General features: G+C 37.9%; 1 long non-coding RNA gene across 1 annotated transcript; it reads right to left on the bottom strand.

Annotated features, from left to right (window-relative positions):
• Positions 1-6,295: 6,295 nt before the first annotated feature.
• Positions 6,296-24,121, bottom strand: LOC141409301 (uncharacterized). Its single transcript, XR_012429168.1, has 2 exons — positions 23,193-24,121; positions 6,296-7,641 (listed from the first exon to the last, which is right to left on the bottom strand). It is a non-coding gene; the product is annotated as an uncharacterized lncRNA (long non-coding RNA).
• Between the last annotated feature and the right edge of the window lie 356 nt (positions 24,122-24,477).

Raw genomic sequence — 24,477 nt, 5'->3', positions numbered from 1 at the left:
CATGTGTCATGGGAGGGACCTGGTGGGAGGTTATTGAATCATGGGAGTGGGGTTTCCTGTGCTGTTCTTGTGATAGTAAATAAGTCTCACAAGATCTGATGGTTTCATAAAAGGCAGTTCCCCTACACACTCTCTTGTCTGCCACCATGTAAGACGTGCCTTTGCTCCTCCTTCACCTTATGCCATGATTGTGAGGTCTCCCTAGCCACGTAGAACTGTGAGTCCATTAAGCCTCTTTTTCTATATAAATTGTCTAGTCTCAGGTATTTCTTCATAGCAGTATGAAAATTGACTAATATTTCTATCTTCTTCAGTAGACAAAGAAACTACTTGAGAATGAGGACTACATATCATATTTACAGTGGTACCTGATATATATTAGATATTCAAACAAGTTTCAAAACATAAATGCTCAAGTGCTTGGGAGCCCACCCCTTGCATCAGTGTGCCCTAGATGTGGGACATGGAGTCAAAGGAGATTATTTTGGAGCTTTAATATTTAATTACTGGCCTGCTAGGTTTTGAACTTGCATGGGGCTTGCTGCCCCTTTCTTTGGGCTGATTTCTCCCCCTTGGAGTGGGGGTATTTGCTGAATGGCTATACTCCCATTGTATCTTGGAAGTAACCAACTCGCTTTTAATTTTATAGGCTCATAAGTGGAAGGAACTTGCCTTGTCTCAGATGACACTTTGGACTTTGGACTTCTGAATTAATGCTGGAATGAGTTAAGACTTTCTGGGGGCCTGTTGGGAAAGGATGATTGTATTTGGCAATGTGAGAAAAACATGAGATTTGGGGGGCCAGGGGTAGGATGATATGGTTTGGATCTGTCTCCCCACTCATATCTCATTTTCAATTGTCATCCCTAGTTTTGGAGGTGGGTCTGGTGGAAGGTGATTGCATCATGGTGGTGTATCCTTCATGAATGGTTTAGCACCATCCTCTTGGGGCTGTCTCATGATAATGAGTTTTCATAAGATCTGGTTGTTTAAAAGTGTGTGGCATCTCCAACTCCCACCCCTCCCATCTTGGTCCTGCTTCTGCTATGTAAGATGTTGACTCTCACTTCTCCTTCCACTATGAGTAATAGCTCGTGAGGCATTCCCAGTAGCAGATGCTGTCATGCTTCCTGTACAGCCTGTAGAACCATGAGCCAATTAAACTTATTTTCTTTATAAATTTACCAGTCTTAGGTATTTCTTTATAGCAGCATGAGAATAAACTAACACAATACATAAATTAAATAAATATATAGTCATGGAAAGCTTTGAAAATGGAGAAACGTTTGGATTGTTTTTCAGAAAAAGAGTAGAATTTCACCAAAAAAGGAAGTGGAAAAAGACATTTCAGGAAGAAGAAATGGCAAACAAAAAAGGCCTGAGGATATGAAAGAACATGGCTTTGTGGGAATAATTAAGGCGTTTAGAATGCTTGAGGAATTGCAATAAATACCTCATATTTCTTTTAACCAAGTCCTTATTTGTTATAGATTGTTTCTTTTCCCTCAAAAATTATAGTTTAAATTATTATCTCCATTGTGATGATATTAGGAGGTGGAACCTTTGGGAAATAATTAGGTCATGAGTGTTGGAGGCCTCATGAAATGAATTAGTGCCCCTACAAAAAAGACCCCAGAGAGCTGTGTCTCTGTTTCCCCTATGGAAGGATAACTGCTCTTGGAATTCAAACCTTCAGAACTATGACAAACAAATTGTTGTTGCTTACAACCAACCTAGTCTATGATACTTTGTTATAATGACCTGAACTAAGATACATTTTTTTCTCTTAAAATCTCTTTCTTATTTGTTGTTATATTGCCTGTCTTTTAAAAATTATCTTCATTTTAAATTGGCATATAATAATTGTACACATGTATAGGATAAAGAGTGATATTTTTATAAATATAGACAATGTATAAGGATCAAATCAGGCTAATTAGCATATTCATCACCTCAAACATTCTTTTTTTATATTAGAAACATTCAAAATCCTCTCTTCTAGTGATTTTAAAAATATACAGTGAATTAGTGTTAACTAGAGTCACCCTACAGTGCTATAGAACAGGGGTCTCCAACCCCTGGGCTGTGGACCAGTACTGCTTCGTGGCTTGTGAGGAACTGGGCCACACAGCAGGTGGTGAGTGACAGATGAGTGTGCATTACTGTCTGTGAGATCAGCGGTGGCATTAGATTCTTATAGGAGAACAAACCCTATTGTAAACTGCACAGGCAAGGGGATCGAGGTTGTGTGCTCCTTATAATAATCTAATGCCTAACAGTTTCATCCCAAAACCATCTCTCCAATCCCTACCCGCCCTGCCGAAGAAAAATTGTCTTCCACAAAACCAGTCCCTGGTACCAAAAAGGTTGGAGACGCTATTGTAGAACACTATAAGCTATTAGTCTTGTCTAACTGCAATTTTGTAGTTGTTAACCAACTCTTCCCTATTCTTTCCTGCCCCCTACCCTTCCGAGCCTCTAATACCTACAATTCTTCTCTGTTTAGTAAGCAGGAGATCCTCAGCAGTCCTCATTCCCTCCATGGACACCTGCAATTCTACCTAAATGAGACACCATTGCTAATTTCACTGCTCAAGTGTATGGACTCATTATTGTCTACTCTTAACTGACAAATGCACATTTTAAAATGTTTCCCAGCCTCTAATCTGTTTCTGCTCCAATCTACATAACTTGATGTTGCCAGATAGATAATCTGAACACAAATCTCTGATCAGGCACTTCCCTACCCACAACTGAAAAATCTTCAATGATTCCCCATTGCTAACTGAAAACATTTCCAACTCCCTTAATTGAATAAAAGCTCTTTAAAAGCTCTTGCCAAGCTGTTTCTCCAGACTAACCTCCCACTCTTCCTTTTCTTGTATTCTATACTATAGCCAGAATGGAGTATTTGCATATCCTTGTGCATTTCTAGCTACATTATTTCCAAACTTGGTGATTCTACTATACTTTCCCCTGTGTACAACGCCCTTTCCACTATCTCCGCAATCAACACAACTTCCAAGTTTCAAACGCCACATCAAGATACTATCTCTGAACTATCCAGGCAGAAATAGCTCGCTTTTCACTTAATTCTCCTAAATGGGCAAGTGGTTATTTCTAACTTACGTTGTAGTTTCAGAAAACCATTCTTAAGTTTTCTACTTTATGTGAGTCCCCTATTCAATTGCATATAACTTCTTATTGCTCACAATGCACGTTTTTCTCTTCTCTTAATTACTCAATTAATATTTCCTAATAAAAAGTAAATTACATAGGGATATAAATACATATGAGTAGCACTATTGGTAAATCTAAAAAAAAGTAATAACACCATACATAAATGTAAAATTACAGACTTTGGTCAAAGATGCTGTGGAAGAGAAGAAATTAAAAGGAAAAGAAAGTGAAGAATTGGAACCATTGTCCTCAAGCTCTTGCTATGTGCTATCACCACAATCATGGGTTTATCTACAGTTTTCAGAAACGTTCAGTTAGGTATGAAAATAAGACTCCAAGTGGCTACAGAACATAAAGCAGGTGACTGCCATAGCCTAGAATTAGACCAATTGCTACTTACCTTCAAAACTTGTTTGCTTTCCCAAAATACTGAAAAACCGACTGAGATTCCCTAGACAGTAGGGATTAACATGTCTGAGGACCAGTTATTTTAATATCATATTGTTAATAGAGCACAATCTTGACAAGCTGAGTCTCCAATACTCCAGTACTCAGTGACTTCCACTTTAGTTAATGGACTTATTTTACATTTAAACTACAATAAAATGAAACCAGTGTTCAGGATTCAATGCAACATCCATTGACTATCTTACAAAAATTTTTTAACCTAAAAAATACAGTTGCATCTGAAAACAATAGCAATGGTCCAAAAATTATATACTTTTTCAATAATAGATTTTATGTTTAGAGTAGATATGAGGTGTCCGGCACCAATCTAAGAAATACCTGAGTATTATTCAACAAACGTCTGTTATGCTTATGGCTTGAGTAATGACAGTCGATATTGAAAATATGTCAGCTCTGTTAACAACATCATGAGCAGAATTCTTTTTTTTTTCTTTTTTTTTTAAATTTATTTATTATTATTATACTTTAAGTTGTAGGGTACATGTGCACAACGTGCAGGTTTGTTACATATGTATACTTGTGCCATACTGGTGTGCTGCACCCATCAACTCGTCATTTACATCAGGTATAACTCCCAATGCAATCCCTCCCCCCTCCCCCCTCCCCATGATAGGCCCCGGTGTGTGATGTTCCCCTTCCTGAGTCCAAGTGATCTCATTGTTCAGTTCCCACCTGTGAGTGAGAACATGCGGTGTTTGGTTTTCTGTTCTTGTGATAGTTTGCTAAGAATGATGGTTTCCAGCTGCATCCATGTCCCTACAAAGGACACAAACTCATCCTTTTTGATGGCTGCATAGTATTCCATGGTATATATGTGCCACATTTTCTTAATCCAGTCTGTCACTGATGGACATTTGGGTTGATTCCAAGTCTTTGCTATTGTGAATAGTGCTGCAATAAACATACGTGTGCATGTGTCTTTATAGCAGCATAATTTATAATCCTTTGGGTATATACCCAGTAATGGGATGGCTGGGTCATATGGTACATCTAGTTCTAGATCCTTGAGGAATCGCCATACTGTTTTCCATAATGGTTGAACTAGTTTACAATCCCACCAACAGTGTAAAAGTGTTCCTATTTCTCCACATCCTCTCCAGCACCTGTTGTTTCCTGACTTTTTAATGATCGCCATTCTAACTGGTGTGAGATGGTATCTCATTGTGGTTTTGATTTGCATTTCTCTGATGGCCAGTGATGATGAGCATTTTTTCATGTGTCTGTTGGCTGTATGAATGTCTTCTTTTGAGAAATGTCTGTTCAAAAAAGAGCCCACATCTCCAAGACAATCCTAAGTCAAAAGAACAAAGCTGGAGGCATCACGCTACCTGACTTCAAACTATACTACAAGGCTACAGTAACCAAAACAGCATGGTACTGGTACCAAAACAGAGATATAGACCAATGGAACAGAACAGAGTCCTCAGAAATAATACCACACATCTACAGCCATCTCATCTTTGACAAACCTGAGAGAAACAAGAAATGGGGAAAGGATTTCCTATTTAATAAATGGTGCTGGGAAAATTGGCTAGCCATAAGTAGAAAGCTGAAACTGGATCCTTTCCTTACTCCTTATACGAAAATTAATTCAAGATGGATTAGAGACTTAAATGTTAGACCTAATACCATAAAAATCCTAGAGGAAAACCTAGGTAGTACCATTCAGGACGTAGGCATGGGCAAAGACTTCATGTCTAAAACACCAAAAGCAATGGCAGCAAAAGCCAAAATTGACAAATGGGATCTCATTAAACTAAAGAGCTTCTGCACAGCAAAAGAAACTACCATCAGAGTGAACAGGCAACCTACAGAATGGGAGAAAATTTTTGCAATCTACTCATCTGACAAAGGGCTAATATCCAGAACCTACAAAGAACTCAAAAAAATTTACAAGAAAAAAACAAACAACCCATCAAAAAGTGGGCAAAGGATATCAGCAGAATTCTTAAACAGTGGATGCTATCGATAACATGGAACACTTCTTCTTTGAGAATGAAAGTTATATGGTCAGATTTGGCTATTCCACTGTTGATGAAACTCTGGGCAGCCAATATGTCACTGGGGGGATGACAATACTCTTTAGAAGGAAGTTACCAAAAGTGAACTGATTCCCCTTGTGACAAATGCAGGGATGGAGCAGATGAGCTAAACTTACAGCTATTATGGTTTCTCTGTTTCTATTTCAGGTGCTTAAGTGTCTGAGAAGCTGAAGCCCATGCTTGCCCCTGAATCTCTTCTGTGTTTTTCTCTGTTCCTCAGTGGTCTCTAAAGTAAAACTAATCTCAATGCTGGTTATAAGGAAGCCTGATATTGAGGTTCAGCAGGGACTGCTAGATGGTTTCCTGTTCAACATTTTCAATAAGCAATACGTATACAGGGTAAAAGTTAAAAACAGAAATCAAAGTGTTTCCAGTCCATTAAGCTATACAATGATACAATGGCAGGTGAAAGTCCTTCTCTACCTCCCAAACTTCAGTACCTTTTGCCTTAGACAGTTTCTTATTAACTGTATGGAGGATTTGATGTTTAGTGTTGCTCTACCTGCAGTTATCAACAATGTGATTTATTGACATGTTTTTAACTGTTAGTCATTCTAAGATGTGCTAAAAATTATAGCCCATGAGCAACAGAATCAAGGGGATTATTTTTATTTATTTCTTTCTTTTTTTGTGAGACAGAGTCTTGCTTTGTTGCCAGGCTGCAGTGCAGTGGTGCCATCTCAGCTCACTGCAACCCCCAATTCTCAAGGGGATTCTTGTATATGTTTTACTCAATGTTATTTTAAAATTTATTTTTGTGAATTATTTCATTTAATCCTTGTAAAACACCAAGGGATTATTGTCTCCATTTTTAACTATGAAGAGATTGACATTAAGACACGGGAAATAACTTGCATAGAGTCACACCAGTAGGATATGAGTTAGAGAAGCCAGGACTCAAATATGACTCCACTGAAAGAGTTCTAAAGCATTGCTCTATATGGTATTGCCTTTATGTAGCCTTGGAAATTTAAATTATAGTGATTCTTGGATTTCCACTGGAAACCCAGGTTCGAATTCATCAACTGAGCTGTTTGCTTATACATTTCCATACAAATGTCCTTTTAGTCCAGCCCTCATTCCTAAGGCTGCCAGATTTTGCAAATAAAAAGTCAGGCCTAGCACGGTGGCTCATGTCTGTAATCCCAGCACTTTGGGAGGCCGAGGTGGGAGGATCACGAGGTCAGAAGTTCGAGATCAGCCTGACCAACATGGTGAAATCCTGTCTTTACTAAAAATACAAAACTTAGCCAGGCGTGGTGGCACATGACTGTTATCCCAGCTACTCAGGAAGCTGAGGCAGGAGAATTGCTTGAACCCAGGAGGCAGAGGTTTCAGTGAGTCAAGATCACACCACTGCACTCCAGCCTGGGTGACAGAGCGAGACTCTGTCTCAAAAAAAAAAAAAAAAAAAAAAAAGTCAGTATGGTTGGATAAATTTTAATTGCAAATAGACAACAAAAACTTTTGTAGTCTAAGTGTATCCCAACCAAAATAGCGAGAGTGGGCATTCACAGGGCTAGTACCATGCAGTATTTGGTAGATGGCTGTACTAAAAACTATTCATTGTTCACTGGATGTCTTATGTTTTGTCTAATAATCCTACCCATTCCACTGCTTTTGGGTTTCAGTGCTTTGATATTTACCATGTAAGTGAAGAATTGCCATTCCCATGAAAGTTACTGTAACCCTCATGCCTTGTATTTTCTTCACTTTGTTTTCCTCAGGTACATTGTTGTGTAATCTTAAAAATACAAAAACAAAAAACTGGCATTGGAAGGCTTGTGTTCTGTTACAATTTGAAAAATTGTGCAGGGTCAGAGGGATGTCGTTTTGTAAAGGATGTCTGGTCATAATTGATGTCTTCACAGCAGTTGTGATCTTATGCTCCAATCTGTCTAAGTCCAGTTCTTGATTCCATTTTGGTTTCATACAACTGTTCACAAAACACCTAAAAAATAAAAATACAGAATGTGAATTTATTAATTTATGATGAGAACTACCTGACTACTCGCTCTCTCTAAAAGGCCCACTCTTTCTGTGTCTACTCAGTCTCACTAGGAGATACATTTTTTTCTTGGTAAAAACATGTGGGAAATAAAGGATTTTGATGACATTTTTTAAAGTGCTATTTTTAAATCTTCTGTTTCTAATCTGCAAAATAGGTTTAATAAGTACCAACCTGATGGGGTGGATGCAGGGACTAGAGAAAATATACAGAGGCATATTGAATTTTATTAATTTATGTATTAATATTTGGTAAAGAAAACAAAAACAATAATTCAGAAGATTGATTGTTGAACACAGAATCAGTGTCAGGAACTGAATGATGTCATTTTGCTGCAACCAGTAATTATAACTCTCTTAAATAAAGGATTATATTTGTTTGATAAATGTAATATTCTTCTTTCTGAATTAGACTTTCTTTTTACATATTAAGTACTTGAAAGAGCTTTGCCAATGTTAGTGTGACTTCTCTTACCTACTTCTATTTTCCGTGTTTCTGTTGTTTACAAACACCTCTTTGGATTTAAAAAAGTAAACATTTTTAAAAGGTATAAACATATTAAATCACATATAGATCTACTGATTATACTAACAAAATGGAAGTAGACTAGAAGTTATTCTTTCTTTTTAAGTTGATTTTTCATATAGTTTCATTGATTTATTAACTACTGGTTTCATGACAGTATTAGTCTGTTTTCACACAGCTATAAAGAACTGCCCAAGACTGGGTAATTTATAAAGAAAAGAGCTTTAATTGACTCACAGTTCAGTATGGCTAGGGAGGCCTCAGGGAACTTACAATCACGGCAGAAGGAGAAGTGGGCATGTCTTATATGGTGGCAGGTGAGATTCAGTGTGTGAAGGAGGAACTCAAGCACTTATAAAACCATCAGATCTTGTCAGAACTCCCTTACTATTATGAGAAGAGCATGAGGGAAACCACCCCTGTGATCCAATCAGCTCCTTCCCCTAACATGTGGAGATTAGAGGTCCCTCCCTCCCTCGACACATGAGGATTACAATTTGAGATGAATTTGGGTGGGGACCCAGAGCCAAAGTATATCATTCTGCCCCTGACCCCTCCCAAATCACACGTCTTTTTCACATTTCAAAGCAAATCATGCCTTCCCAACAGTCCCCCAAAGTCTTAACTCATTCTAGCATTAACCCAAAATGTCAAGTCCAAAGTCACATCTGAGACAAGGCAAGTCCCTTCTGACTATGAACTGTAAAATCAAAAACAAGTCAATTACTTCCAAGATACAATGGGGGTACAGGCATTGGGTTAATACACCCATTCCAAATGGAAAAAAAATAGCCAAAATAAAGAAGCTAAAGGCCCCATGTAAGTCTAAAATCCAGTGAGGCAGTCATTAAAGCTTAAAGTTCCAAAATGATCTCCTTTGACTCCACGTCTCACATCCAGGACACACTGATGCAAGGGGTAGGCTCCCATGGCCTTGGGCACCTCCCTTACTGAATGGCATTGAGCACCTGTGGCTTTTCCAGGCACATGGTGCAAACTGTTGGTGGATCTACCATTCTGGGGTCTAGAGGACAGTGGCTTTCTTCTCTTAGTTCCACTAAACAGTGTCCCAGTAGGGACTCTGTTTGAGGGCTTCAAACTCCACATTTACCTTCTGCACTGCCTTAAGCAGAGGTTCTTCATGAGGGCTCAATCCTTGCAGCAAATTTCTGCCTGGATATCCCAACATTTCCATACACCCTCTAAAATCTAGGCAGAGGTTCCCAAACCTCAATTCTTGACTTCTGTACACCCACAGACCCATCACCACATGGAAGCTGCTAAGGCTTGGCCCTTGCACCTTCTGAAGTAACATCTGAAGCAACAGTCTGAGCTGTACTTTGGCCCCTTTTAGCCCCAGCTGGAGCTGGAGCGACTGGGACACAGAGCACTAAGTCCGGAGGCTTCGTGCAACGGTGGGGACCCTGGGTCAGGCCTAGGAAACAAATTTTTTTCTCCCAAGGCCTCCAGGCCTGTGATGGAAGGGGCTGCCACATGCCCTGGAGACATTTTCCCCATTGTCTTGGCTGTTAACATTTGGCTCCTTGTTACTTATGCTTGAATTTACCCCCAGAAAATTGGTTTTTCTTTCCTATTACATTATCAGGGTGCAAATGTTCCACACTTTTGTGCTTCCCTTTTAAATGTAAGTTCTAATTTCAGATCATCTCTCTCCAGTTCAAAGTTTCACAGATCTCTAGGGCAGAGGCGAAATGCTGCCAGTCTCTTTGTTAAAGCAAGGAAAAGTCACATTTGCTCCAATTCCCAAGAAGTTCTTTATCTCCATCTGAGACCACCTCAGCCTGGACTTCGTTGTCCACAGCATTATTAGCACTTTGGTTGTGGACACAGAGCCAAACCATACCATTGACCATCCTTAGAATTATATAGTTCTACAGCCCTCAAGGAAAGATTATTGTCACTCTCATATAATACCTACAGTTTCCTGTCCTGAATTTGCTGCTTATTTTTTGTGTAGCTTTTGACGAAGCACTCAGCCTCTCACTACCTCAGGTTATTCATCTGTAAAATGGGAATAGTAAGAACTCATAGGGCTCTCATGATGATCTATTCAAAGGCAAGGATAAATTTAAACACACACCATTTCCATAGAACTATTCTAACTTGGAACTACTTAAGGCATGTATTTATATTTGAGATGGAAATAATATTTCTCAGCTCTTCAAGTTTATTTTATCATTCTTCATTTCCTCCATTGTCAGCTGTTGTGTCAGTGCCCTCACTAGCTGTATCAATTTCCTATGATTGCTTTAACAAATCATCACCAATTTAACAGCTTAAACAACGCAAACTTATTATTGTACAGTTCTGGAGGTCAGAAGTCCAAACTGGGTCTCATTGGACTAAAACTAAGATCTCAGCAGGGCCTTGTCCAGTGTCTTGATGCCACCTCCATTCCTTGGTTTGTGGTTTCTATCTTCAAAAGGGAAGACAGAAGTATTGAATATTCTCAGGTCATTCTTCTGTAGTCACCACTGTACCTTCCTCTTCTCTTCTGCCTTTCTTTTCCATTTGTAAGAATGCTTGTGATTCAATAGCAAAGACTTGGAATCAACCCAAATGTCCATCAGTGACAGACTGGATTAAGAAAATATGGCACATATACACCATGGAATACTATGCAGCCATAAAAAAAGATGAGTTCGTGTCCTTTGTAGGGACATGGGTGCAGCTGGAAACCATCATTCTCAGCAAACTTTTGCAAGAACAGAAAACCAAACACCGCATGTTCTCACTCATAGGTGGGAATTGAACAATGAGATCATTTGGACATGGGAAGGGGAACATCACACACCGGGGCCTATTATGGGGAGGGGGTGGGGGGAGGGATGGTATTGGGAGTTATAACTGATGTAAATGACGAGTTGATGGGTGCTGACGAGTTGATGGGTGCAGCACACCAACATGGCACATGTATACATATGTAACAAACCTGCACGTTGTGCACATGTACCCTAGAACTTAAAGTATAATAATAATAAAAAAAGAATGCTTGTGATTACATTGAGCCTACTCAGATTATTCACTTCAATCTCTCTAAAGACAGCTAATGAGCAACTTTAAATCCATTTGTAACCTTGATTTTCCTTTGTCATGTAATCTAACATATTTATAGAACTAGAATATGAGCATCATTGGGGAGACCTCAAATAATGATTAGGCCTACCAAAACATTCCTTGAAGTTAATTTTGTAGAGTGACACCTCAGTAACTTCTACATAGAGGATTTATACCAGGTATATTGTATCTCATATCCTTGAATTCCAAGGCATCAATGAATATATCTAAAAATTAGGAGTTCTATTCAGTTTAAATCAGCAACAATTTATGAAAGAGCCGTAATTCACTAGACAAATATTCATTGAGTATCTATCCATTATCGAGTTTCTTGCATTGACTATTGAGGGCACAGAAATGAGTGAATTAATTTAAAGGTTGGCATTCATGGAACTTAAATTCCATTGGGAGAAAGTAGAAAATAAAGAGAAAACTAAAATAAATGATACTTTCTGATAGTAGTAATAATAATAATGCTTTCTGATAATGATACTTTCTGATAATAAATAATATTTTCTTTCTGAATAAAATAAAATAAAATGTGGAATATATAGTGATCCCTTGGGAGTACAATTTTAGCACTTTCTCTGAAAAAGGAGAATTTAGGGTGAAACCTGAAGGGATATAATCCTGCTGAGATTGAAGAAAAGCACTTTAGGTAAGTTAGACAGTGAGAAGAGAGTAAGATTGTTTTGCAATAGAGGGAGAAAGATGGCTGAAGTATCAGAAGTAGCAAAAAGTAAAGGAAGAGTGGTGAGAAATGATATGGGAGAGTTAAACAGAGGAGAAAATAAAGGGTCTGCTTTGTAGGTCATGGTAAAGAATGTGAATTTAATCTCATTATAAGAGAAATTTTCTGAAGCAACAAAACAGATTCATGTTGTAAAGGGCACACTGGCTCTTTTGTGAAGAAAAGATTATAGGAAAATCATGGAATGCTCTTTTTCAGGCTAGCCACAGGTCATAACGGGTTGGGTTAAGGTGACAATGGTCAGATTTGACATGTATCATGGTGGCAGAATCAAGATGACTTAGAACAAATTGACTGTAGGGCAAGAAGACATCAGAATCTTAAAGAGGTGGGTGGATGTGGGCACCATTTACCCATATGTGGAGGCAGGTGTGAGAAGGGTGTGTGAAGCACAAGGAGGGTTAGGGACAGAGAGGGGTGATACCTTTCTCCACGCATCATAGGGTCATGACCAACACTGCTGTAACAAAAGACAGGTTAACAAAGGGCAAACATAACAAATGTATTTAATTACAGTTTTATGTGACCTGGGAATCCTCAGAAATAAAGACCCAAAGATCCAGGGGAAACTCATTTTATGCTTAGGTCACATGAAGAATATACAACTGTGGAGAAATGCAATTGGACAAAAGGGTATAGTCTACTGAAGATTGGCAGGGGAAACCTAGCATCGTCCGTTTGTTCAGATTCTTCTTGGCTTTTCTGCATAGTATTCCTTTCCCCTAGTATAGGGCAGGACCCCTCTGAAATCAGAGTGTTTGCAAAAGAAGGGAGAAGAAAGAGAGTGGCTTTGGGGGGTTTTATGGCTTGCTTTGTGGGAGAAGAGTTTTAGTTTCTATGATCCCTTTGGAGAAGACAAATTCTAGTATCTATGACTTGGTTTGAGGAAGTAAGAGGTGTGGGAGACAGGAGATCAAGGGACGGTCGGAGAGACTTTGCTTCTGAGGCCCTTCCAATATCCTTCAGTTCAAAATACTCAGCATGCCAAGGTGCCATCCTTTGGGGTATTGTGTTCTGAGCCCCGACAGCGTCAAGTGATAGACACTAAGTAGGCCTTGAATCCTCAAACATAAGATCTCAGCCCTAAGAAATGTAATAATTTGACACCATGGAAAACTCCAAGTCTGTACAATATCACAAGGGGTGGCTGGTTAAAAATTATTTGTCTCAAGTATTTCTTTTGCAGAAATGCAGGGAGATTGGGGCTTGCTCACAATAGCATTACTTACGAATGGAAAAGCTGAGACTAGAAATCAAGCCCACCCTGGCTCCCAAACTCCGTGACAATGTCCCCAAACATTTTCTCTATGGCTGACATTTAAAGTGCCCTGTCCATAGCCCTCTGACCTTGACTTCTAATTGCCAGCATCTTTCTTCTAGGCCTGCAGGCTTCGTCTACATTAACATGGCCCACCTTCACTCCAGGCAATATTCAACCAATGACTGTATGATATGTACTAACCCAGCTCCTCTGTCCTCCTGTGCAATAACACTAAGGCACCGCTTTACACTGTTGCCCAGTTTCTCTGTGAGATTAAGCTCCAGTAGCCATGGAAGTTTAATAAACTGCCACTTAGTAGCTACCTTTCTTTTCTGTAACACTTCTTCTCTCCCTACCCATGTTCTCAGTACCTCCCAAGTAAAGTACCTACCCTACAACCCTTACCTCGAGAGTTGCCTCTGGGGAAACCAAATTAGCACATAGCTTGTAGTTTAGTGTCTGCTTCTGCATAACTTTGTAGCTCAGCTCAGCTCACTGTTTTACACTTGGTGCCTGCACCATTTTGGAAACTTTAAAGGTAAAGAATGCTGTAAGAATGGACTTTAATGACTACCCTTGTAAAGTAGCATATTGTGGCTTTTACTTATTCTGCCTATATTCTCGCTTCTTCTCAAAGACATCAAGAAATACAAAAGACAAATCTTCTTGCACTATTATTAAGTGTTTCACTTCCCAAAGCCTGGGCAGTGAATAAGCTCGTATAAAGCTTTGTAAGGTGGCTACTCCTAAAAGGGAGAAATTGTAATTTTTCAGCAAATTCAGAAACATCTCAGTTATGTAAAATGCCAGGTCTGTCTATGGACTTTCTTGCATCATCTCTGTTTTATTTTCTTTTGAGCATAGATTTGGTATTTTCTTTTCATAAACTATACAATTTTTTAAAGATGAACTATTTCTTAAATGTTTACAAATCTTGGGTTTTTTTTCTATGTCTCAAATGTAATGGAATAAAACTATTATCTTCGGGTTGTGGATGCCAATTCTTTATCTCTCATCACTGACACATGCCATAATTCAGTCTGTGTCCTGTTGTTGTTCATAAACCAACAAGTTTCAGTGGTTTATGTCATCAGCAGAAAACCTGAAAGTGAATTATAGCCTTGCATTCAATCTCTATGTTCTGCGCAGAAAGAGCCAGTTTTTCAGAATGTGCAATTTACAGACTTGGGAGCAAGAGACTTATAAAGTGTATTTCTTGTAGCCTGTGCCAAAGTCAAAGCTATGAGCATTCAAAATAAAAGATTGGTATAAAATTGGTTCAAAATACACCTACAGTTTTATGGACAACATAATGTTTTTATTAATATTCTGGAAACTTTGGAGAGGACTATATTCTACTTCCTTCTGAACTAGAGAATTTCTAAAAAGAAAAAAAAATTTGGATTTTATCAAAACTGAGTTGGGAGGGTGATAACTAGGACATATTGACTCGTGGGCAGTAGAGTAGACTTTTCACTGCATGTGCTAGTATTTATCCATGTAAAATAGTTGAATAAACATCTATACAAATGTCTATACAGAGAGCTAACCTAAGAACAGACACACAATGTCCTCCTTTAAAGGGTGCTAAAAACCTATATATTTTAAAGTTCACTTAGATAATTTAAGAAAATAAACTATTGCTATTTATATTAATCACACCTATAATAACAAATATTTTTCACTGCACAAACAGCACATCCCAACACTAAAAGGATTATCCTCCTAAATAGGTTGAGATACAAAGTGCAATGGTATTGGAGTGATCAACAACCTATTGGAAAAATCCTCTTAGCTTGAGACATGGTTTTTGCACCAGACTTTAAACTTTTACTTGGAAACAGTGCTTTGAGGAAAAAATGTAGCATTTTTAAATACATGCCCTTATTTAAACTAAAAATGTGCATGAGAATTCATATTTCAAAAACTATACAATTACCTCTTGACCCTCTTTGAGTGTTAAATATTCCCTTAATATGTGCCATATACCATTTTAGGTTCTGTAAACGTGGGGATAACAGCAGTGAACAAAACAGACACTTCTGTTCTCAATAATCTAATGTAGCAAGATGGAACAACATCTTATGGAACAGAATGAGAGGAAAAGAGTGATCAAAGATGGGGTCAGAAAAATAGCAGAAAACAGATGTAATACAACTTGTACACGTTTGAAAAGATTTGATAGTAGGTGAAGCAGGAAGTCAATAAAGTTGGATCAGAAGTGATCTGAAGATTGCCTGTTGTTTTGTTAAAAGTAGAGTGTTTAAGGGAGAGAGAATGTAAAAGCCAGGAAGTTGATTGGAAAGTCATTGGAAATTGTTCAGGCAAAATATCATAAGGATTTGTGCCATGGTGATATAGGTGAAGTAGTGATTAGTTTCTGTATAGATTTAGGAAGTAGCATCAGACAAATGTACTGATCCTTTGAATGTAAGATATGACACAGAGGAGTCAAACATGATTCCGTGGTATAGAATTTAGTTGTTCAACTCTCATTTATTGGGGGAATAAATAAGTGAAAGTAGATACTAGTCTGGGTGACAAAGATAATGGCTTTAAGAATATGACACATAGAGTGCCCAAGTTGGAGAGAGTGTCACATTAAACAATTTATATCTGTTGTCAGTAAGAAAGATTTAGAAAAATTATTAGCAATCCCAAACTTGTGATCTCATGAACCTTTCTCCTCAGCCAATAGCACTAAAGGTTAGGAAGTTCTGGTGACAAAAATCATATTTGGGTAGTTCTTGTTACAGTTGTAAAGATTCAAGAATTATGTGTATGGGTGTTTTAAAGGAAAGTCCCAGAGAAGTAAGAGTTTTATAGCCTTTTTTATAGAATTCAATGGTGCCTGTGGCTTTATTTTTCAACCTCAAAGACCCGAGAGCTTCAAATACCTATTTCCTTTACCGAGGGCCTTGGATCTGAAGGGAAAACCTCCATAGCTTAGTGTAGTTCCACTTTGGATTCAATGGATCTTACCATCTATCACAATGTTGGAGGCACATCAAGGGTGCTCATTAAATTTCAGTTAAATTGAAATAAATGTCTTGCTCTTTTAAGAATGTTGACATCAGAAAAATATATTACATTTTAGTGAAAAATGTCCTTGAACAAGCAGTTTTATTGAAATTTTTCTTCATCTAGTGTCTTTTTTTTTTCTTGATCTGACATTCTTTACCACATACAGTTTCCTCATTGATTTTGAATAAAAAATCATTTTCTAATCCATTATTATAATAGTCTAGTTATAGTATTTCCAAATTGAGAGGGTGATTTTTTGGAGAAAGCACCGATTGTATGAGTCTTGGTTTTACCACAGTGAGAACGTGGACAAATAGGTGAACCTGAATTAGCATCTGTTCTTCCACAGATACAAAATAAGCAGTGAGACTGATATCTTTCAGGATTCCGGTATTGCAGCACAATCACAAAAGTACCTAGCACATAGGAGGCAAATAATACATGAGAATTGTCTTTTTCAAGTATTACATTTAAATTTTGTAGCTTTGTAATCATAATTGAATACTATTAATCTTAGAGGATCCTATAGCAACACATAAAACGCCAAGATGAAGAGGCGAGGAAGAGGTGAGCTCCTTGCTGCCCTCATCATTTTTTGAGTTGTCCCAAGTAGGGAGTGCTGCTTCGTAAAAGAAGTTCTGATATCTAACTAGGGAACATTCCCCTGTATACAGAATACCTCAAAATCGTTATTTCTTTTCGGGAGATAAAGGGCTCTAAGTTCAAATGGGCTATTGATTTTGTTAAAAGGAGGGAAAACAATCTGCTCCAGGGAAACCTTACTTGAGCAATTCTATATATAAACTACTTTACCATCATAAGTCTATTTGTAGTTGTATCATTCGAAACTGTACATCAAAAATATTAGAAAAGTTGGAATGAGAGGAGAAAAAGGCAGGATGTACAGATGAGCAGGATGTGCCTTTAGCACTAAGGCAAGTGTCCCTGCATATTCCAGCACAGTCTGCTCAGGTCAGTAGTCCGAGTATCATTGAAATACAACCCTGACAGGTATTGCAAAGTCCTCGTCACAATGAGCCAAGAAAGGACAGAGCTAAAAAAAAAAATTTAAAATATAACCAATATGCAACTCTGTTAAAATTATATTTTATTTACCTAAACAAGATTTTCTGACACTTCAGAAAAACTAGAAGTGAAGCTCACCTAGACAGAAAGAACTGAGAGCATGTGACTTTTAAAAAATCTGTAGCAAGGTTTTCAAAGTTCAAGGTATGCTCTTAGTACCTTAATACTTACTAATGTGTCTAAGAGTAAGGGTTGCATATGCAAAAATGCAAAGTTAAAAGTAGGTAATTATAATACACAGTAAATATTAGGAAATGATATTTCCTGACATCATCATATGAATGAACACAAGATTGGATCTTGGTATCCCACAGACACAAAAGGAAATTCTGTGGCACTGCTCTTTAAAATTCTGTGGCACACACATGCACACAATTAGAAAGCAACTTATTTTTATCGACAACAATACATTATAAAAATGTATACGCACCAACTGGCAAAGCATATAGGGTGAATCTATAATATAACTCTACAAATAAGAAATACATTTTAAATGATTATAACGACTAATAATCACTCTTATTCTTCTGAGTTTCTCAATTAGCTTAAGCAGCTGAAATAATTCTTCAAATTATGCATCCATGAAGCTACAAGAGCCTGAATAAAAAGCCATGGTTTTGCCCCGGCCTCAAGCTCTTTTGGAATGCTCTGCAAATGCAATTTCCAGAGACTTACATAGAACGAAATGGGAGAAAACTCTAACTCACTTAAAATAAGGAAAAGTCAGAGTCAGTAGTATTCAAAAACTAACAACTTATTCTTATCTGGAATGAAGTTTTCACCTTTTATATATTTCCTTTCTTAAATTATTAAAAAAAATTTCGGGTGTTTTCTTGCCTTTTTAATTCAGCTCAAATATCATTCTCTATGAAATTTCCCCCTGATCTCTGAGGCAGAAAAAGTCACAGACATGTCAGTTCTTACATGTCATATTTTTTAACGTACTTAGTTTTGTATATTTAACAATGTATCTTACTCACCAGACCCTGAGCCCTCCCAAAGCAAGGAATATGTCATTTTCAGCTTCGCCCCTTTTTAGAGTACCCAAAGTAGTTCCTAGTGCAGAACAGATGCCAAATAAATGATTGTTGAACAATTAGGTGGATAAATAAATGTGTAACCACAAAAGCATTTTAACTCAAAGAACTTTTACTATTTTAGCTACCAATAACCTAGATGTTTAAGTATAGAAGATAATAAAGCACAGCTGGGTGCGGTGGCTCACGCCTGTAATCCCAGCACTTTGGGAGGCCGAGGCGGGCGGATCATGAGGTCAGGAGATCGAGATCATCCTGGCTAACACGGTGAAACCCCGTCTCTACTAAAAATTACAAAAAATTAGCTGGGCGTGGTGGTTGGCGCCTGTAGTCCCAGCTGTTTGGAAGGCTGAGGCAGGAGAATGTGTGAACCGGAAGGTGGAGCTTGCAGTGAGCGAGAGTGCCCCACTGCACTCCAGCCTGGGCCACAGAGAGAGACTCCATCTCAAAAAAAAAAAAAGAGAAGATAATAAATAAGTCACACAAGGGTGACTTTCATTTATATAAACTAGGGCAGAGGTAGATGAAGGTAAATACTTAAAAGTCATCTGGAAAACTATCATGCTATGTGTTTTTTAAGGTAAATTTAACTATAAGAAAATTATAACCTAACTGGAATATAAATTATCTACTTCATCCTTTGCTAGTACTTTATCCTTTGCTAGTTATGTGTGAATATTTTTAAGTTGAAAACTTTTATTTACTTGGGACACCAATAAAATTGTATAATAGTAAAAAATAAAAATAACAGTCTCTCCAAAAGCGAACAGACACTGACACACACACACACACACACACACACGCACACACACAATGTTTGCCAAAGCAAAACAAAGAAATATAACTTCGTAATGAAGAGTTCAATAGTGAAGTCAGCATGAGCTTAAAGGATAGAATGTAATGAACAGTTGATAAAAGTTTGATAAAGATTCAAAGCTTATGTTGATTATGAGAATGAAGGCTTAGCATTTCCATTATTGAACATTTTTCTGCAGCTTTTTTCAGCAGATATTAAGCTTGTAAAGAGCAAAAGCTTTCAAGAATCAAGTCTTTAAGAGAAGCAATAATAGCATTTGGAAAATTTATTAAAATACAAAAGGATCAAAAGTCTTTAAAGAACTAATCTATGTGGCAATCTTGCATTCCTTTGTACAACTAAATTGAGTCCAAAGTATTAAACTGAAACCGTGGAACTGTAATTACACAACTAACTAGCCACCTGCAGTTTAGATAGTGTCAAGTGAATTGGGTCAGGTTGGAATAAAGTCAAATACTTAAATGAGGAATAAAACGCTTCCTTAGCCTTGTTATGGGGCTGTTAGCGTGACTATGAACTGACTGACACTTTGAATAGCAACAGGGTTTCACACATTTGCTCTTATGTTATCATTTAAAAGTATTTAAAAACATGTAAGATGAAAGTGCTTAATTTGACCAGAAATGCTCAGGGTATGAAGGTCAAATGGACAATTCTTTCTGCTTTTTTCTTGTATATGTAAAGAACAAACGAAAAATCAAATTCTCCAAATATTTTCCCGTAAGATATAATAATAACAAATACAAGCACTTGTGTCATAATGTAATTTCTAAAAGTCTTTCTCATATACTATCTTATTTGCTCCACAGCTGCTGAGAAAACTTAGGCTCTGAGAACCTGACTTTTTCTAGGTTCTTTAGCTCATAAATGGTGTAATCAGGACATAAATTCAAATATTCTGATTTCAAATTCCTAGGCTCTCAAAGAACATTGCTATTAATTATGAGCCTAATATATTATATTATATGTATATACGTTCCACCAAAATCCAGCAATATTTTCTAGAAATTAGAGTTATGAACCATTGTATATTGTATTAGAAGTGAGAAATAAGAAATAACAAGAAATATCTTTTCATAGCACAAGTCTAATAAGCATTTCAGGTGTTTTCTCCTTAGTATATATAACAGAAATTAGAGGCTGAACATAAATAATTGTTTAATATGGAAAACTCAAAGTAAAAAAATAAAGAGGGCATTAACAAATAACAACTTAGCACTCAACAATTCTGGAAATTCAGAAGTCACGGACTGAAGCTACCTATTTTGACCTATTGTCTTGAGTAGACATTACTTCCAGATATACAGACTTACACTGACAGCCATAGTAAAAATGTATAGTTTTGCTCATGCTTCTATATATGTAAATTGTACCTTTTCAATATGTGTCAGTTCCTGGGCAGACAAAATATAGTGCACTGATCGAACCCGATAACGTAATTCAAATGTATTTTTTTTTCTTTGCTGAGAGCATGGGGCCCTGGAGCATAGTAGCTTGCAACAATAGGCGAACACAGAGATTATAGGACGTCTCTTGGACTCAGTTGGACTTCCTAGTATGTAATGCAAAAGACCAAGTAGAAGTTTATTTACAGTTTAACTCTGATATGAAAGAGAAGTTTTATTTGGTGTCAACTAGTGTGTATGATACTAGAAATGAGTTTATCACAAGTGGCTTGAGAAACGTCTGTATTCATGATTCAGGATTGTAGCTCAGTACTCCTTGAAATGTAAAGGATTTTTTGGTCAATGAACAGAACTCACCCACACTTATAGAAGCTTTTTTATACTTTGTGGGAGTTCATGTTTTTAGAAAACGTTCATCCAATCTTGCTGCTGCAGCTGAATTAGACTCTATCCTGGGAACAACAAACCTTCGTTTTGCTGTTTCTCTAGGTTTTTTTTTTTAACTTAAAAATGTCTTTTTAATGTGCTGCAACATATTTAAGTTCTAGTAAAACATGTATTTCAGACGTATGAACAAATTTTACACACAATGAGATTAAAGAGCCTTGAGATAATCTCAGTGAATGCAGCCTAGTAGAGGTAGAGCAAAAGGTCCTTTGATTTCAATTGTGTAAATAGTTGAACATAAAGGAGAGAAACGATGCACCGAGAATATGAGAACCTACCAGAGACAACAGTTATGTTTCTTGGTTATAAATATTTTTAACTTGTGGAAAAAATAGTTTAACAAATAGGTACAACAGACATTGTCTCAGATTGTTCTAAAATCTGACAATTACTTTGAATAATAAGCAAATGCAAAACACTTTCACAGAAGACAATGCAAATGCATGTATCTGGAAAAGCACTTGATCTTCTCTAGGAACTACTGGATTTATTACAGAGAATATTATACAATAAAACAAAAGACACTGGTGTGTGCTTTATGGGTGAATGGCTAGGTAGATGAAACTGATAAAGAGATGCACATAATGAAAGAAGGAGTGTAGAGAAAAAGTACAGAGAGGCAGGACCTGCGGGTAGGCAAGCATAAGAGGGAAAATTTGGCAAGGTGTGTAGAGCAGTTTTAGGATGTAAAAATCGATGATTAAAGAAAAAGACTTCAAAGTTTTAATAGACATGCAATTTAAAATGGAGCTAGGTTTGTTTATCTGTATCTGTCAATCATCTACCTATAATTTATAGCTATTAGACTCTTTTTCATTCACATGTCTTTTGGATCTTCCTGATATATTAGGGTTAAATAAATCTATAAAAAGTTGGTGGCTTCCATATTTTGGTGTCAAAGAGATCCGTGATTAACGAAGATAACTTAATGTTTGACTCTCACTTTTCTCATTTCTAATTTAATAATTGTAACCTTATCAGTAATGATAGTATCTATATCTATCAATCTATATATCTATATTATTAAATCTGTATCTAAATGTAAATCTAGACATGGGCATAGATGTGTAATTTATCAAGAACAGTACTAGACAATTTACATTTTAACTTTGTAATAAAAACCCAACAAGACAGAAAATACTACTGTTACCATTAACCAGATGAGAAAAAAGATTTCCAGTAGTTATCCTACTTAGTCTCCATCACAGAACAGATTCCCAGATCTTAACTAGTTGATTATGTTTTCTAAGAAAATCTTTTTTAAAAATAAAACTGAGAAGAATACTGTAAAGTTACTTGAGGTAATAAATGAAGATTTTATGAAAGAAGATCATTAAGTAAAATTGAGGGGCAAATATATGTTGAGAGCACATATTTTACAGCCTAGGCTGCCTGTGTGCTTACTCTACCAACTATATGACATTAGAAAAATCATTTAACCTCCCAATCTCTCAGCTACCTCATCTATAAAATAGCATATTGACAGAACCTACTTCATAGGCTTGTTTTGAGAACTAAGTGAATTTAAAAATAAATTATAAAACATATGGAATAGTGTCAAGCATAAAGTAAGCCTTATGTAATTATCTATTGTTTTAGATGGCCCATTGGTTGTTTTTGTTTTGTGTTTTATGCTTTGGTGCTAAAAATTTTTTAAAAAGCAAATAAATGTTTGCTGTTCCTCAGTGAGCGTAAGTAAAATTTGAATATTGTTTGGGAGGCGGAGGCGTGCAGATCACCTGACGTCAGGAGTTCGAGACCAGCCTGGCCAACATGGTGAAACCCCGACTCTACGAAAAATACAAAAACTAGCCAGGCATGGTGGCCCACGCCTGTAATCCTAGCTACTGGGGAGGCTGAGGCGCAAGAATCGCTTGAACCCAGGAGGTGGAGGTTGCAGTGAGACGAGATCCGGTTTTTGCACTCCAGCCTGGGTGACAGAGCGTGACTTCATATCAAAACAAAGACAAAGACAAAAACAAAAACAAAAAACAAACAAAAAAAACCAGGAACATTGTCTCAGTTCTCTGGCTTCTGTCTAATTGATCTTCGCAAGACTCACCAAGGGGGTGCTCCATTTACTGAGCCCGCAGCTCTCAATTCCTCGCTGAAGGGAGTGTGCGAACAAACGAGGCAGGAACTGGACTACAGGAGCGCTGGAGTCAGCTGGCCGCTCTGGTGCTTGCAGTAATGAACTCCACTCACGTGGACTGCTGTGTTCCACCCCTCACGGGACGAGTGAACAGGTGAGCAGGTGCAGGAGCTGGGGCAAACGCACCGGCAGGAGTCAACTCCGTGCCAGCCCTGCAGCAGCATCTGGTGGAGGTGCCCGCGATCCCTGAAACCCCAGAGGGAGTGTTACGACAGTGCTCTTTTAGCTCTGCTGTCCGTGGATGGCTTAATTGTTCATAGCTCAGTGGACCCTTTGCCTTTTCTCATGAGATGGCTGCCTTCTGCCTGTGAGGGCAAAGAGTCAGTGTGACAGCCTTTTACATTCGCACTCGTGGTGCCTGAGCTCTTGTCCAGCCTTTGGGAGAAATGAAATCACCCGAACGAATTGAAAGATGGTAAATGTGGAAGATTTTATTGCTGATGCAGGTGGCTCTCAGTAGGAAGGGGAGCTGAAGAGGAGACGGGAGGGAAAGTAATCTTCCTTGAAGTCTTAATCTTCCTTGAAGTCTGGCCGTCTCTGGCCAAATTCTTCTCCGAAGTTACACTGTCAAGCTGTCCCTCTGAAGTCAAGCCGCTTCTCTCGGATGTCCAACTGTAGTCGCTGACGTCCAGCTGCTTCTCCAATCTCTGCCAGCTGAGTTTGGATTTTTTTTATTGGCACAGGATGGGTCCGGGCGGGGCCATGGGTGGTTTTGGAAAAAACACCACTTCAGTGGGAAAACAGGGACGCAAGTTCTCACTTTGGGCCGCGGCTTCAGGCTTCAGGGTGGAAGTTTTGTCAGGAACCCACCCTTTTCTGCCTAGAATTTCTCTGCCTCCTGTCGCTAGCAGAAACAACTATATCTCCTTGTAGTGACGTTCATTTGTAAAAGAAAAACAAGCTGATATCTTCTGGTTGCTATGTGACTAGTGTCTCCTTTGCTGCCACATGTCTCGGCAAAGAGGCCACATGAGGACATGCTCCAGTTCTATCTTAAAGCACTTCTGCCTTCCCTGCTTGTGACCACCCTATACAAGACTGCTATAAAACAGCTCTTGAGCAGACTGGCATCTCCTGTATTTCATAAAAATTTCCAATCCTAGTCTTATGTCGCACATTTCATTGCTCTACTAATCTGGCTCTGGTTTCCTCTGAATACCTGGATGGCACAAGGAATCTGGTAATCTGGTTCTCC

The sequence above is a fragment of the Macaca fascicularis genome, chromosome 1 (assembly GCF_037993035.2).
Source record: "Macaca fascicularis isolate 582-1 chromosome 1, T2T-MFA8v1.1".
In the NCBI taxonomy this organism is placed as follows: Eukaryota; Metazoa; Chordata; class Mammalia; order Primates; family Cercopithecidae; genus Macaca; species Macaca fascicularis.
The sequence above is the reverse complement of the archived record's forward strand: the minus strand, read 5'-3'. Positions and strand labels throughout refer to the sequence as shown.